At 42.0% G+C, this 17,889-nt stretch overlaps 1 long non-coding RNA gene across 1 annotated transcript in view; it reads right to left on the reverse strand.

Moving 5' to 3' along the window:
- Positions 1-9,459, reverse strand: part of LOC144932231 (uncharacterized) — a 40,018-nt gene extending 30,559 nt beyond the window's left edge. Inside the window, exons 1-2 of the long non-coding RNA XR_013636869.1 lie at positions 9,434-9,459; positions 2,590-2,681 (exon numbers count right to left, since the gene is read on the reverse strand). This is a non-coding gene — a long non-coding RNA (uncharacterized LOC144932231). The remainder of the gene's footprint in view (positions 1-2,589; positions 2,682-9,433) is intronic.
- Positions 9,460-17,889: the final 8,430 nt, after the last annotated feature.

Below are 17,889 nucleotides of genomic sequence, written 5' to 3' on the forward strand. Positions count from 1 at the left end.
TTGCCAATAACATCTAGCTGGCTGTTTTTGTTAAATAAGTATGACTATGATGAGATCCAGAAAGTTCCAATCAGTCCAGAGTGTTGTTGATTAAACAATTGGTCCTGGGTTACGTAAGTTTGGAAAGTCCAGAGGCTGATCGACTGAATTCGTTTTTAATGTTTAAGTGGAGACATTAATGGCAGGCGATATAATCCTTATTATGTTCATACATTTTCCAAAATAGCACAACATTTTATTTTAGGAACAATAAAGGTATGAAAATAAACTATGTTGATGTTACAAAAAACCCTTACTTTTACTATGATTCTTGGCCCTAACCACCTGGAACCCATAGCTGATTCACACCATTGGAACCTCATTTGCCAGTAAAAAATATGATAATTGTTTTTTACCCTTCCATCTGGCAACAAAACTGACACCTTTTTTACAAGGAGTCATGTTTGCATAGACCACAATACCTGCAGTCATAATGCAAACAAAAAACATAACTCTGATAATGTGCACTGTCCTTGAAGTTGATTGGTCCACACCCGAGACAGCTTTCCTTAGAGCCTAGTCTCACCCATGTAGGCTCTAAGGAGAGCTGTCTCGGGTGTAGACCAATCAACTTCAAGGACAGTGCACATTATCAGAGTTATGTTTTTTGTTTGCATTATGACTGCAGGTATTGTGGTCTATGCAAACATGACTCCTTGTAAAAAATGTGTCAGTTTTGTTGCCAGATGGAAGGGTAAAAAAACAATTATTCCATAGCTGATTGTTAAATACAAAATTGTGCAATGACAACATATTATAAATAATGCTCTCGACTACATGAAGGGCAATTTGCTGAAACGTCACCGATTTTATGTATATACACATCCTTTTAGGGCCGCAGTGTTATTGATAAAGGTGTTTAGTTTTTTGTGCTTATGCATTACTATCGATGGAGTATGACAAAAACACATTCCTGCGGAGGGAGCTGGTAGGAACGTTGTTGTTGCTCGGTCAATGGCCAGGGTCAACGGCGGCGTGGTGTATTCCGCGAATATGCCCGACTGTGAGGGCGGGCACAAGCCGGCGTGAGTAGGTTAAACGTTGAGTTTTATAGGGCACCACGGAGTGACCAGCCCCTCCCCACCCAACCCCTCCCCACCCAACCCCACCCCTCCCACCCCCCACCCAGCCCCACCCTTCCAACTCAGCCCCTCCTCACCCTCCCCACCCAGCCCCTCCCCACCCAGCCCCACCCTCCCCACCCAGCCCCTCGCCGCCCTCTCCTCCCCATCCAGCCCCTCCCCACCCAGCCCCTCCCTGCACGACGGACAGACGGACACAATAATCCCCTGTGGGCTGGTGTAACCAGAGGTTCCTACCAGTATCATTATTACTTTGTGGGGAAGTTAACGGTGGTTGTCCTATGGAGATTCCCCACTGCCATAGGAATGTGGAGTTGCCACCACTGGCTTAGGGCTGTAAACGGGGGATTATTTCAGCAAGAAACTACTTTGACTTTTTCACTGTTTACCCACTCACGAATAGCTTTATGCATCCAACGGTAAGATAGGTAGGTTACAGAGTTTAGGGGCACATTATGGGGGAGTAGAATGCGTGTGACACTATCAATAGTGATGATGGCATCCTGAAATATATGTCACATGGTAACAACAAAATCAAACAAAAATCTACTTGAGATGTTTTGCAAGAATTAACAAATTAATTTTCTTTTCATAAATAAAACATTAAATATTTTCTGGTATTTGCAACATATAAATGTGAATAAAATATGGTGCTGTTTTTTTTGTCTAATGCATGATGAATGTTGGAATGTTGATTCTTGTTCTGTCTGTTAAGATTGTTATATTTGTCATGTGTGCAAATGGGCCTTGGCAGCTTTGTGGAGGGATATTTAAATTCTCTGCTGTGGCTTATAGGACTGATTGCATTTCACAGCAATCAGCTGACATCACCTCTGCTGCTTTGATTGGCTAAATTTAATAAAATGTAGCCATAACAATTGTGTGGGCCCAATTCAACGGCATTAACTATTGTCAAATTAAAGTTAAATTCATAAGTGTAAAAAACATCTGACAGTTTGGCATATGTATTCATATTGAAATTCTATATTATTTCAAAAGGAGATTTATTTAAAGTCGTACTTTTTTTTTTGAGAAATAAATATGCTCCTCCATTTTGCAATAACCGAAGGTGGTTGATTAACAAATCAAGCACATGATGAATCGCGTTTTACATTTTAGTGCCAAACCAAGGTGTTGTTTAAACTTCAGTTTGATGTGTAATTGCAATCGCATTATCAGGTTACAAGTGACACGGGTCTGACATTTTTATACACACTCCAAAAGCATATTACAACACAAGCTGCAAGTGAGCTTGACCTTTTGGGTACATTGTAAGCCAATAGTTCATAATTTACGTCATTTGTGATATAAACTTGCAAAAACGTTTGTTGAAATATATTTGGAAATAATGAGCTTTTGGCTCCCTGGTTATGGAACAAATATTATTGCAAGCTATTTATTGAATTGATTTCATTTAAATGTACGTCGTGTTATCTTTTGGGCCTGTGTTGGCAGTTTACTTTTTTACCTTGGTCTCATTTTGTGAAAGTCGTGCAAGCCTGCTGGCTCCTCCTCCGCCACCGTCATGCCGATGCAGGTGTTTGTGCTGAGGACTCTCTTCTAGATAAGTACAATGGGAAGAACGTGGAGGCTGCATTTTGTGCTGACCATCACACATTTTTCTACCCATTTAATTCATGAAATCTGGCTCTGCTGGGTACGCCTTAGACAAGACAAAGATCCCCCATATAGCCTTGACAGACTGTAGGGGCAAGTGCTGTTAGCGAGCACCTATGAAGGCCGGAACGGTACACGAGGGGGTGGGTGGCCAGCACCACGCCCGACCGCCTTTGTCTCCCCAGTGGCGATGTTTACACACCGCACCAGGTACTCATTTGAGGCTGAGTCGACCTAGGGGAGGCCCAGGACCGGTTCAAATAATCGTCACCGGTGTTGGCCGTGAGCGGGAATCGAACCCGGATCGGTGGGTTCATAGCGCAGCGCGCTAACCGCTACACTATCGCTCCCCACAACACTACACAAACACGGACAAATATTCCCCATGTGGTATTTAGTGGACTTTTGGGGCAGGTGTAGTTAGGGATCACCCATTAGGGCATGGGTGGCACACGAGGGAGTGCTGTGACCAGGAGCACCAGACTGAGTCGAACCAGGGGCAAGGCCCAATATTGGTTCAGATATTTTCCACTGATGATTGTTGTGGATGGAAATCGAACTCAGTTTGATGACCGCTGCACCACTGCACACACACATAACAAAGACACACACACACCAAAGACAAACACACAACAATTCACACGCACACAACAAAGACACACACACGGATGCGTACACATATGCAAACCGCAGCATGAGCATTAATTGAAAGCTTCAATGTTGCGAGATGTTAACGACCTGTATATTTGGAGTTTGCACGTTCTCCCCATGGTTGCGTGGATTGTTCTTCGCGTCCTCCGGTTTTACCCTCCAAATTTAGAAAACTTGAGTTTCGAGTATTTGACAGCTATACATTTTCACATGATACACCACTTCGTTGAGACATAATTTGTGATAGGCAGGTCACGTCTGAAAAAGAGTTATATAGATCAATGGGCCTTACCTAGCAAAAGAAAAGTTTAGCTGGTTTAGATGCCATTTTATTTGGACAAATACTCTTGAGGTGCAAATATGAGATTACACCGGACAAATGAGTGTGCTTTATGCACAGACTGTGGTGGTATAACTGTACGCAGGCCTCAAGATGACGATAGACCGCAACCACATTCTTAAATGTTTTACCTTTGAAGTTACAATTGTGATTTGGGTGCATTAACCAGAGGGCCGAGTGGCAGGGGGGGCCATTTCAGAGAAAACACAAATGAGTGGGTTGCAAACATTGCAGGTGCATTGAGATACTCTGTTGCGTTAGGCGCTGCTGCTACAGTCAGTGCATATCGCTCTACTGCCTACACCTGAAACAGCAACGTTTGAGATGCAGGGCGGTTTATTGCCCGCGTTCATAACAATTCCACGCACGCTGCGTCCAGGCATCGTTTTTCCTCTCCGCTCCGCCGCCCGGAGCTCCGCGGGGGGAGACTGGCATGATGCAACGCCGTCGCTGGCATCTGCCAAGCTGGCTCGCGCGCACCCTCGCCGTACTCAGGTTTCGTTTAAACGAAGAATAATGTGCTCGCATGCTTTTCTGTTTTAAAGTATTGTTTCTTCCAAATGTAATGCAAGAAAATATTTTTTTTTAATTACCTTTTTTTTTTGCGCGATGGTATTTGTTGACGTTTTTTCAAGTGAAAATTTGATGGGAGGTTTAAGAACAACTTTGAGCGCGTTTGATCAAATATTTATTTGGCCAATTGGCCTTTATTGTTCTTTGATTTTGATGTCAATAAAGGTATCGTCAAGTATTACATAGTTGTAATTATACGGCAGTTTGAACTGCTGAAACGTTGACAACATTTTCATGAGAAAAGCAAGTTGTTATTAAACTGAAAAGCCTCTAATGATCTGCAAAAGCACTTCATCGAAGGATTATAAACAATCGGAGCTGAGGTGTTGACGAATACTCTGGAGTCTCTCAAATCTCGAAACAATGTGAATGTCATACCAAGTGTGCACGTAGTTTTATCTACATATCTCACACTGTCGTCTGATAACGCTTTTATAACGGATGATATCTGAGTGGATACCCTATATATGATGACCGTTAAATGTTTTATTATTATTATTATTACCACCATTTACTTGCATTACTCATAAATAATTAGAAATGTGTAAAGAAAGAAGGAAACAAAATATCATTAAATAAAGCACACGTATACCGACCCTTTTATCACCAACATGGACACGCACAAAAATAATAATATAATCTATCCCACTCGTGAGCAAAACACCACTCAATCCTTCGCTAATTGAGACGAGCCTTGAGTAGTATCCTTGAGGGGGGAATGAAGGAAGCGTGGCGTGGGGTGTGGGGGCTGCCGACGGGGGGAGGAGGGGGGGGTCCCCTCTCTGCCGCATTCAACAGGAGCGCCTCGGCATTATTACTGGCAGGGCACGCAGGACGAGAGTGCTCGTGTGGGCCTGGGAACCCGGCGTGCCATTCAGAGACAATTACGGCCGTCGCCACAGATTAGCTCGTGAGCCATCATTAGCATGGGGCAGATGGGACGGCTTTTGCCTGTATGTGGTTACGAAGCAGTGCCGGGCTGTGAGTTTGTCCCTCCCCCTCCCCCTGTAAAAGGGGATGCCCGCTTACAAAAAACAAGCTATGGGATATGCCATTAATAAATATAAGTGTTGGGGTCCTTGCAAAGAAAATTGAAACAAGTCCAATAAAAGCCCTCAAGGAATTATTTTGAATCCAATAGCACTTAAATGGGAAGAAGAAGAAAAAACCTTATGAATGTATGGAAGAATCAATAGGTCAGTTTTTAACAATCTTTTTTAAGTTGTAATGAAATTTGAAGTACCCCAGAAAGAAAATAATAATAATGTTGCAGTCTACAACAGAATACAGTTTTTTGGTAATATATGCAAAAAATGAGATCACTAGTATTCACATTAAAATGTACAATACATTTAACACAATTTCCAACTGCATTTGAATACATTATGTTTAAATGTGTTGCCTTCATACTTTCAGAGTGAAATTATATTACGGGTAAAGAGAATAATTTCTGGAACATGTTCTACTATTGTATTTTTTTTACATTGTATTACATTAGAATACAAATTCAGCACTACGTGTCCTTACCATTACAATAAAACCCAATGGAAAGGTATATTAATATTAGCTTTTTAAAGTTCAAATTGAATATTATTAACAGAATGAAGTCCTAAGTAGCATATATAAAGGTCATCACTGTTCAAGTTACACTGTTTAATATGCCACGTGACATTGGTGATTTTCTTTTTTAAACAACACAACTAATACTTGCGCAGCAACTAGAATTCCATCTAACAATTTAAAAATGTAAATTTTTGCCCAAAAAGGTAAACATTGCCAGCAGGTCCGAGTGCTAAATGTCTTTGGCAACGTCGTGATTGTGGCTTACCGTGATTTGTTGGTTTTAACAAAGGTTTTTTGGTGGAGATTCATGGGAAGGTGATATTCGGGGTGGGTGAGTTCTGCGGACCATTCAGCCTCTCGGCCAGTCTCTTTAATTGTCACTTAATTTGTTGGGGCGAAGGGTGCTGCTATTGTTCCTCATTTTCTCTCAAGCTTCAGCCTTTGTGCGATGCGCTGTTTATTATTCCCTGTTGCCGCCTTCCATAAGTACATTTTTCTTTGCGCGAACCCTCAGTGGTGTATGCCTGCAAGCACACTAAATGCCGCCACGCTATTGTTGGGAGTCCAAAAAGTGAGTCATGTTAAATAGAATTTGGAGAAGGATATAAAAAAATTCTAAAATTCAGAAAGGACCACTTTGTATAAATCATAGAATTGATGGAATACAAAAACAGACCATACTAGCCAAAGGCATTTGTTGTATTTGGACATTGAATTGGATTGTGTGTAAGTGTATAATTACATTGATCCATGTTATGTTTACCTTGTGCAAGCATATTAAAATACCAATAAGCCATACAAATCAACAGTAGATTTTTATAAAAAAGTCAATGTTTAAGACGTGACTTTTGTATACCGTCAATGATATATATCTCTCAGTAGAACACATAGAAGGAAGATGTAGTGTGGTGGAATTGAACGTTTCACGTAAACGCCGCGACCCACCTGGCGCGGATCATTCTGTTGTCATGTCGTCCATGCGCAGCGAGGACGAATGCGCAGAAGAAACAAAACTTTGAAACTTTTATTCGCGCATCGCGTATAGCTCGTCGAGATGAATAGATTGCCCTGTCGTTCGCCTTCAACAGACATAAAATGACGTCGCAACGCAGATTATGCGAGAGCCGGGGGCTTATGGGACCCCGGGGTCCCGCCATAAGGTTAATTTGTACATGCAATTTTTCGATTTAAAGCTTTCGTGACTGCAGGGATTCATCTTCTTGGTTCTTTCGGTAAAGTCACGTAGAAGGGAAGTAATAAAATAATAGAAATAAAACATAATAAAATAATATAATATAATTCTCATTTTATTATGTTTTATTTCTATTATTTTATTACTTCCCTTCTACGTGACTTTACCGAAAGAACCAATAAGTTGTACATGCAATTTAAGTATAGTGTAGAGAACGTGTCAAATAAATACAATGCTCTGCAATATTTTTCATGTTGTGCTATAGCCTACACATTTTTGCAGACCCATGCAGATCAACATGGTTGGCCTCCTGGTCTCCGATTGATGGCCCGATAAGACTCGCATTCAATGCTGGTAAAGCACAAAAGCTTATATTTTTTTCCCTTCTCGTTGAGATGGGGTCTTTCAGCACTGCCAGAATTCACAGCACGCAGCCCACGTACACAGCATGAAACGCAATTGAATTACAGTGTTGTACTTTGGGCGAGTGCTTGCACACGCGTGTGTCTGAAATTGCAAAGCACAAAGGTGCACACTTAAAAGACTTCGTCGCCACCGCAGAGGTTTCCTGCTGCAGGAAATCTCACGGGAAGTCATCTGTGCACTTTGGAGCAGAGAGCTTCGCTTGGGCTGAATGGAATATTGAGGTCGAAGGGATGGAGACGACGCAAAGGTTTGAAAAAAAAAGTGGCCGATGGGGCTTTGACAGCTGCTTATCATCTTCAACATACGGCAGTGTGTTACTCCAATGCATATGTTAATAAGTACATTGCACATTCCTACGAATAGAAGCTCATACAGAGAAGGCAAAGCAGACTTGGGAATTGACGTTATGGCTTTTTAGTTCATTATTTCAATGCCATGTACCCACACACTGCTCTCCAGGCTCGGGTTTAATTTTATAAGCACGTAATTTAACAATGACAACTTATTTCAACAAAAAATTCAGTATTAACATTTACACTTTATCGCATGCATGATTTGTAGAAAAAACAATCTTGAACATAGTCCACGTACAGCTTTTTATTAAATTAGGCACCAACCTGGGAGTTATTTGATTGCACGGTTGTCCAAAAACTATGGAAGCTGCTGCTGCTACTGCTTACGAAATGTTCTGGAATCGGAAACGAGGATTGCACTTGAATTTGTCCGAAATTGTTGGAGCATTTCACCATTTGCATGTTAAAAGATGCCGATGGAGCCAGCATTGAGAGTGGTTCTTAATTCATTTGCATTCCTCCACAAAAAGGCCCCTTTTCAGTGGAATTAATTTATTCTGACATCATTTGTTCACCCTTCATTACTGCATTGATGATTGTGGATGGGCGAGGAGGGGTGGGGGTGTTATAGGGGTGGGTGGCGTGGGGGGCGGAGAGGTTGAAGCGAGTGAGGGATGTGGAGGGTGTGTGACAGTGATTTTTGGGAAAGAATGGCCAGTGTGAGAGGCTAATGCAGAATGAGAAATAGCGACCAGAGAGAGAGAGTGTGTAGGTGCTGCTTGAGGCTGCCCTCATTCAAGCTCGCACGCACACTCACATTCGCGCACGCATGCACGCGCACACGCACACGCACGTACGCACCTCAATTCTCACAACCTAAAAGTAGACCTTACATCAGTGATAGCGATCCCTGTGCAGCGTTTCTCAATGACGAAGTGAAGCCTGTTTTATGTAAATGTGACAAACGTCGTTGTTGAAATCGTCACTTCATTATCAGAAACACAGCTCCTTCTGGATTGGAGGTCATGGGTTCAATTTGCACAAAGTGCACCGAGCTCTCATGCTGCACTTGCAGGACCGCTGGAATGGCGAAGTTGGTTATTATAAACGATCTGTGTGCAGACACGACCGTTCGGATTGTGACAGACACCTTTCGTTAATCTGCACTTGGAGGCGTAAGGAACTTGTGACGCACATATCGAAAGGACGCAGGTCACGAACAATCCGACGCCAGAGCTAGGGACACACATTTTCAAAAGTATCCGTTGCATCACAATGTGGCTGTCTGGTGGATAAATGATGCTGACAAGTTGTACTGTATACTTTGTAGTCAGGTCACATCTGTTGGCGGTTAAGTTCTCCACATGACCACCACAGCTCCCTCTCCATGTTGACAGTGTGCGCTTGTGGCAGTTTGATGTGCCACCACCCTGAGGGGAGCGGTGGCACAGCGGTTAGCGCACTGCGCTATGGAGCTGGCCCTGCTGAGTCTGATTCCCGGTCACGGCTCGTGTCGGTGCCGAGTGACATCTCATTCGCTGTCAGGCCTCCCCACCCCCCCACTTCACCAACCCGCACTGGCCACTGTGGTGAAGTATGGTCAAGCAACCCTCCATGAGTAACACAGTGTGGTGGAGGCAAAGGGCTGAAACGTTACCTTTTACTCAACGATGCACCATCTCGCCTCCTGCACAAACAAGCCGAAGCCGGGGCTAAGTTTAGAGAATGTCATACATTTTTTTTCCGGGCTTAAAAGGATGTTTATTTTTTTTCCCCTTTTTATAGTTGCTCAATTTTATTTATACTTAAAACAACGTGCTTTACTACTGTGCACACATTCTATAAACACTGAACTTATCCACAGCACCACGCCAGAAGGTGGCAAGCATTTGGCAGATTGAATAATTACATTTAAATTTCTCGAAAATAACATTTTAAAAGATTGAATTAACAGTGACGTTGCTGAGACTGCAAGCAGTGTTCTTACATATTTACCTACTTTATAATAACCAGCAAACAAACCACATAATATAAAATAAATGTTTTTGGAGTATGTATACACGTAACATGTACAGGATTAGTTTATCATTTCAATGGTCCATACGCCAACTTTTGCCGCATGGTAGTTTGGCTCAGGTGCAGGGCTCGGTTCACATTGCATGTGACCATGTCAAGCATCAAGGGGCCAGCGAGACACTTTCTACTTTTATTATTACTCTGGAATAAAGTTGTCTTTCTGCGACCTTGCCATTATTAGGTTACAATATAATTGCTCCCCTACCTGTGAGCAAATACATTCGCAGGTAGATCAATATTGGATGTGCGCCTTTTTGCAAAGTGCACAATGAATGATTTTTTAAAATTTCTCGTCTAATTTTTTGTTGTATTTCATATCAGCACCTGTAAATGAGACCACGTTATTCCAATATGCTGATCCTGCCACTGCTAATGCTGTGCTAGATAAACTACAAGATTGCCCTCGTCATCTTCAAAATCCACCATGGACTTGCCTCCGCCTACCTCTCCGTATCTCATCTCACTCCACACCCTTCACGGACCCTCTACTCCAGGAACCAAGGGCATACTGTTAAAGCCGTAAGCCAAACTTTTGCTCTGTGGGAAGTTGTTCCTTCGCCTCTTGCTCCGCTGTCCTCAAATTCTAGAACCTCCTGAGCCAAGCATCCGTGATGTTGATTTCCTGCCCCTGTTCAACTCCAGGCTCGAGCACTTCCTCTTCTACTCTGCCTACGACTGACCTTTAAAAAAAAACAGTCTATTCCCCACCTTTTGTCCCCGTGATTTATACGTACCGTTTTGTTCCGGCTTGAGATGCCATTGCACGTAGATGCTACGTACATTCAAATACTATTGTATTATATTATACCTGAATCCTTGCAAAGCAAACCCAGGTGCTTAAATAGCACAGCTAAAATTGGATGCGAATAATAATAATAATAGTGGCGATGATGATGGTGGTGATATTGTACCAATATAAATAACCTGCCCGCTTAATGTCATGGGCTTCTGCTGGTCCGTGTTTACATTTGCCCGGCTGCCACCGTGCTGATTGAAGGTGGCGTGCGCGCCGCAGAGGGCCTCACGGGCCAGCGCAAACGCACAGGGGCGGCTGTTATGCGGCGGCTACACTCGATCCACTGCTTACCTTGGTGGTAGTGCCGGCCCGCTTGGCCCCTCCCCCTTCTCCGACACCGCCCCGCCCAATTCCCGCCCAACGTAAACACAACAAGTAAAAAGAGTCTTTCTTGATTTTCACATTTTTCTCTGACCTCATAGAGGCTGGCTTATAAGCGTTACTAAGCTTATGCAGTATCAAAATTTGAAACCCATATTTGTGTTTAATACCTGGGCAGAATGTTTTTTTTTGCTTTCTTTTGGAAAATACAACATGTTCAATTTATGCTATTTCTCAATGCGTGCTCAAATCGCAAATGACTTCATGGAATTTTCTTTTTGTTGTATTTAATTTAACAGTGTTGCTTTTTTATTCGATTTCTTTTGCATAAAAAAAAATCTAAGTTTAATTGCACATGGCAGAGCAGTGAAATAGGCTTGCTGGGGTTTTAAATAACAATGAATTGAGAATGGATTGGCCAAATATATCCATACTTGCTGTTTGTGTTTATGCGATGCAAAAACAGCGACTTAATACATATTATTCCATGTTATAGTTGGTTCAAGCTAGTATTTATTTCACAATGTAAGTGCTGTGTATATTGAAATTTCCATTGTACGCTTTCCTTTCCTTTAACCCCCCCCCCCACTTTCCCTTTCGATCTCGTAACTTAGTCATTGTATTACCAATAATAATAGTAATAATGATGAGTGTCTTCATTTTTTAAAACGAAGAAATGTTAAATGGACTTGGGGAAAGGACACATTGCTAGACCGGATGATGACCCATGGACGACACTGGTGACGGGAGGGCAGCCAAAGAAGATGTACCTAGAGTATGACCACCATTGGATATGGAGTGATGAAAAGATTAGCTCATGTACGGGAGTGAGATAGTTAATGGGATCCCAAGACCACGGAGTGGTGGTAACGATGTGGGAATGCATTTATCCAGAAATGGATAGATCATCGCTGCTGCTGCTGCTGAAAATGATAATGATGAAGTTATGGACATGTGAATATTCAATTTGTGTTTTAAAGTTTTTGCTCATTCTCTAGACATGCACAGAATCCCCTCCATAGACATTTTGAAAACGTCTTCCTTGGAGAACAAATTGAGTTTCGGTAATCTGCGCAGGACGGTCTTTTTTTCCCATTTGGCAAGCCGTGGAGGCTGATAATGAGTTTTTGGTTCGCTTTTGTAGAAGCAATACAGATCGGCAGACGTCTCTCGGAGCTACCTTAACGACTGAGTGGTTTTTCAGGTCATGGCACCACTCGTGCAGCGCCCTCTCTCGCCTGCCCCCCCCCATGCAGACCCACGTCTCCACCTCACCCCTAACCTTCACCTTCTCCTCTGTGGCAAATTGCAAAAAAGAAGAAGTAGAACTCATTCTTATTGCTATAGAACGCGACTTTGCTAGAAATGCACAGCCACAGTGGCTTGTGGAAAATAAAAAAAACCCTCCCTTTATATGTGTATATCATCTGGATTTCTTCAAGAGTTCCTCTTGGGTGGTTGAACATCTGTTTTTCATTTAAGGCGAAAAAAAAAGAGGGGGAGCATATTGATGCTGAGAAGAGCAGAGTGGTTATTAAGTGTGTGTCCCTGCCATGCTATTTGCAAGATGTTGCTTTGTCCTTGGGCTTCCTTCAAACATACACTGTGGTGATTTGTACATTTTGTATCGTTTGGTTTTACTTTTCGTTCAAGGTGAGAATGCATCCATTTGAGGGCAAGGGCACGTCCACTGTTTGTGTCGTGTGTGCCACCCCAACTTTTTTGTTTAGATATGGCTCAGAGACGCCCACGAGATTTTGGACGAGAAAGCACAGTATTTTAGAGTCCTCATCTTTCTCCATGACAAAAAAGTGGCAAATGCTCGATGACGGAAAAGTTCAATACACAGTAGTGCATGAATCAGAATATGTATTTATACCGGAGGAATCCGATAAGCCATAAAGTTCCTTTTCACAGTTGTCCAGCAGGGTCGTGTAGGAATGTTACAATAACAAACAATAGATAAACCACGGTAGGAGTGCAAAGCACAAGAAAGGTAAATAAATCACCCAAACAAATGAAAATAAAACTAAACGATCCCCATCCTACTAGACAAAGCCCATTGAGGTATTAACTTATTTTTCAAAAGCGGCCTTGGCCACAAATTATAACTCAACAAAGTGGCTCATCATTTGTAAATTTATAGCTGTGCATGAGCACTCAGCTCGGTGCCGAGTCAGCATTCAGTAGTCACGTGTATATTTGATACAGGGATAGTCACGATGAGAACTCCGTGAGGAAGTTGTGGGTTTGATCTTTGCGGATTCGAGCTATGATCGACGCAATAGCCGGTGAGAATGTACCAATTACTTGCAGGACACCCTCAACTTGCAACGGCGTGGATGCACCCCTCACGTGTGGCGGGACGGCTGACCTACCAAGGAGACTGCCAGTCGTGTTGCCCATTTATTTATTTGTTTATCATCAGTATAGGCAGACGAGTGACATGCTGCATTTGTAACACGGTGTGGGTAACATACAAATCCTGTAGCTTGACGTTGTTGAAAGGGGAGGGCACACAAAAACTCGGGCAGGGGGAGGGCGCAGTGAACGATGTTAGACAAACTTTAAGACAATGTTAAATGCTAAACAGAGTGAAGGGGGGGCTAAGCCTTCAATCGAGCCCCCACCCCACCCTGCCCACACACTATGGGGCTGAGGACATACAGCACATATGCATTTTACACATGTGTACAGTACATCTCACGTTACAAGCATTTCACAGAATTAAATGTGTCGCAATTGTTTTAGATTACATAAATTCCCCTTAACTTGTGCAAACGTCAAGTCGTACCATTTAATGAAATCCAAATGTGTGGTGGGCATCATTGCAATGCACACGTAGTGAATATGTAAAATTAGAAGAGTTAGAAAACTGATTTAAAATGCAATACACATGTTAAAATGCAAACACACCAAGATAAAACGGAGCAAAATAATGTGAAAGGAATTTTGTAGAATGCAATGACAGCTTAAGCAATACTAATAAAAACAATTGTGAATTATTTTGCAGCCAGTACAATTTCGTGATTAAAGAGCAGAACGATTGCCTTGATTTTTACCTCCTTTATCCAGCACCCACAAATGAGATTATCATCAAGAAGGGCTTTTATCTTGATCACCATCAAGGCCTTTTGTGGAAAGTGCCGAGATCAGCGTCCACCTTATATAAACAGCTGTCCAATTGATTTCACACTTCATCGCCTTTTTAAAGGGCCTTGAAACCGGCTAAGAAAACCTACCAACATTTAGATAAATAGCCACTATTTTCCTCTCATTAATTTGGTCTTTTTTTCAATGTCTTTTTCTCTTGTTTTTTACGTTTGGTGTTTTTATTGGCGGTACTTTATCCAACTACTCCTTTTAGTTTTGCTATGCGTACAACATTAGTTGTATGAACAGACGTCTCTTCAAATGGTCGGATGGGACCGACACTTAATATGTCATTATAATTAAATTTACGTAATATTATTATAATGGTACAACATTATAAAATTCTGGTAACATGGTAATTTACATATTGATTGATAGATTGCCAGTAATTGGATCACCGACCTTGCAATTATGGTTACGGATACAACTAAATCCATACAAGAACGTGACGTCTCTCTGTAGACGTTCGTACGCACATGTGATCACTTCTCTATGAACTCGGACATACGCTACCGTACAATAATTGGAAATCAGGAAAATGTTTTTCACCTGGTGAACAAGTGCTATGATGCCATTGGCTGCCCATTGGTTATTTGTTGGCTTTGCCATCAGTGCGGCAGGTGCTCTGCTACAGCAAGAGATCAGAATCAGAATATTTATTCATACTGGAGGAATCCGATGATCCCTAAAGCTCTTATTCACAGATGTCCAATAGGAGTGTGTAATAACGTTAGAATGACACGTGCACCTTTTCACAATGCAAAATAATATTGCGTGACCTGTTCTGGACTAAATAGGCTGGTGCTGAGTTTCTAAAATTCAAGTATATCCGTTTCTTTTGACATTTTTTTGTCATTTTGCTCATTGTTATCCTGAGTGTGCTATCGGCATCACGCCATGAGACAAAGCATCTCTTCGAATCTCTTGCAGATCAGTGCGACCCTTCGTGTTAGAGAATGGCCCATGGAGGCAGATATCACAGAGCTACCTCCAAGGTACTTTCAAGTGGCCTCTCTTTCATACAGTAGAGAGGACAGTATTTTCCCACCCGCTTGGCCTCTGAGAGTAATGTTCGTCGCTTGACAGTCAGACCGATATTTTACTGCTCATAGCTGGAACTCGGCAACATTAAGCGCCAAACTAAATTGAATGTTTGACGGCGCAGTCATTCATCGGTGACTGGGCTGAAACGATCTGCTTGCTACACTTGAGAGTCCGGTTGAATCACAGGCAGCCACACGGATTTTGAACCTCGGCATTCTCAGCAGTGCCAACTCAGTGCTGTGACCTCTGAGCCACCTGGTCACATCCAAAAGCAAGAGTAGTTTCAAAGTGAGGCATGTTAGAAGAAACAGCCAAAAAAACATATCTCAACAGCAGAAACCTGCAATTCAAGAGAAGCTCCAAAGGGCAATCCCTCTCTGCTGTGTGGAAACTGCTGACCTGGTGGGACATCCGGTCTGATCCCCCCTCGTCATTCCTTCTTAGATGTTAGTGTCAGTACTTGCTTGGGGGATTAATGTTCGCTGGCAGAAATAGCGTCTCAAAGACATTGGCCATGATGATGAGGACTTTGGCAGATTTCGCTGGTGTGGGTGCTGCAGTCACAGAGCGATGTCTTTGTCACTTGACCTTCGCCATCTCGATCTAAAGATTATCGCGGTCTGGCGAGTGGTGCCGGAATGTGCACCTCGGTCTCGACGACTGAGATGCGAGCGTGCGCGTGAAGTGTGTAAACTCCATTTTGACGTGACCAGGTATCAACACTGTTTTGAAATTCTCTGCCTGTTTTTTTTCTAAGAACGCTCAGGCCAAGAGACCGTTGGGAGAGTGACGATGCTTTTTTTAAAACCGCGAATTAAAAGCTGGTGTAGCAATCATGGATTTTGTTGACTCGAACGTGTAGGATGGCAGTGCCATGAATATGTAAGTTATTCACCTGTACATTTAACTTTTTTATCAACAACAACAAAATTATAGTTAGGTCGATCCTGTGATTTGTGTTTTTTTATGTCCAGTGTTATATTTATTTCTTTAATATGCTCGAATGCTGACAATGTACACTCCATACAAGCTTGCCACGAAAATAGTGGGTTTCAAATATGCATCACCAGCTATATTTTAAAAGCAACTCAGTAATTTGTAACATTTAAAACGTTATTCAAAAACACTGCTTATGAAGATTTTTTATACGTATATAAATGTCCCAAATAGAACATGATTAGTACCATTTATATTGTTCGCAAAACATTTTACCAGAGCAGTGTTTTTTTTCTTTCATTAATGTTATTGTTTTGTTTTTGCTGAATACAAAACATATGTAAATGAAAAAAAACAAGACAATATAATACTGTATAAAATGTTAACTTTTTACATTATTTCTGTCGACTGGACATCATTTTTTAAAAAATCCCTCAATGCCTCCCAGGGGAAGAACTTTCATAGATTTTAGAATAGCCGGGTAATGTTTGGCTCGTAATAATCTATAACAGAAGGAAATCTAATCCGTAAAATATAATAACCACTCCTCTGTTTTTTTACATTTTATCTCTATGCTGGTTAATGGGCTTTAAGCATCATTCAAATGTGATGTAGTTCCAGTACGTATGCATCTTCAAAAATGGCAGTTGTGATTTGAATCCATTTTAACGTTTGCAAAGGGTGACATGCTGTGTAGTATCTATTGTTAATAAGACTGCGGATCTCACCATTGCATCCCACATCTTTCAGAAACTGCTCAAGCTTTTCTATTGATAATTGGTTTAGAGAGTGTTTTACTCTCGTTTCATAAAACGGTACCTTCTTAATGGCCACACCACAGTATGGATTTTAGAGAGTCGAATTTGGCAATAATACATAAATTATGCTGCCAACAATTCTGGACAACTTTACACAAGTCTGATCACACTCTTGGGCTGTTTTCAATTTGTAATGAGGCGACATTGGGTTTTGTTTCCCATAGTGAACACATTATTGCTCCTAACATGATAAACATGGAGATCTTGTGTTCCATAGGGTAAGCACGTTTTTCTGGATTTAATTTTGGCCAGGACAAAAGCCTCCTGCATTTTTCTGTTTAAAATCAGCATATTAGATTGAGCCAATTGTCCATATTGCTGAGTTGACTAAAGCAAAATTCAGTTGATTCAGCATAAGGGCAATCTATTATAGGTCATAAGAACCATCTATCTACGTAAATGTGCCACATTTATTGCATGTGGCCTTGTGGGCAGTTTTTATTTTGGTTACTGAACTTGCTGACTTGAAGATGCATTTTCATATGGTTTGGTTTTATTTCAATTCACCAAGTTGGCGGTGCTAGCGGTTTATATGTGCCGTGCAGCAGAAGACACAAATGCACAATGCGCAACTAATGGTAGCTGAATTGTAACGATTACGTTTTCGCGTTCAATCGCGTGTGACAACACGGCAGGTTTTCTTTTTTTCCATTTCAATTGCACCCCTTTAATACATTTTCATACGTCGTAATTTTACCAAAACATCAGAATCAAAATGTAGCATTTGAACATTTTTAGGCTCCCAATTAAGGAAGGAAAAGTGCAACGTGTGTTGGTGCCGCCACCCAGAATGCGGAGTTGGGATGTTAAACGTTTATGAACAAGAGCAACCTGGCTTGCTGGGCCAACAGAAGCACCACTGTGCCTCCTCCTCCTCCTCCCACCGCCCACCGCCGCTGCTCCTACTGCCGCTGGTAGCCGTGGCATATTTTTTTGGGCAAACAGCGGTGGCGTCGCGCAAGACTGTCA

The sequence above is a fragment of the Lampetra fluviatilis genome, chromosome 5 (assembly GCF_964198595.1).
Source record: "Lampetra fluviatilis chromosome 5, kcLamFluv1.1, whole genome shotgun sequence".
Lineage (NCBI taxonomy): Eukaryota > Metazoa > Chordata > Hyperoartia > Petromyzontiformes > Petromyzontidae > Lampetra > Lampetra fluviatilis.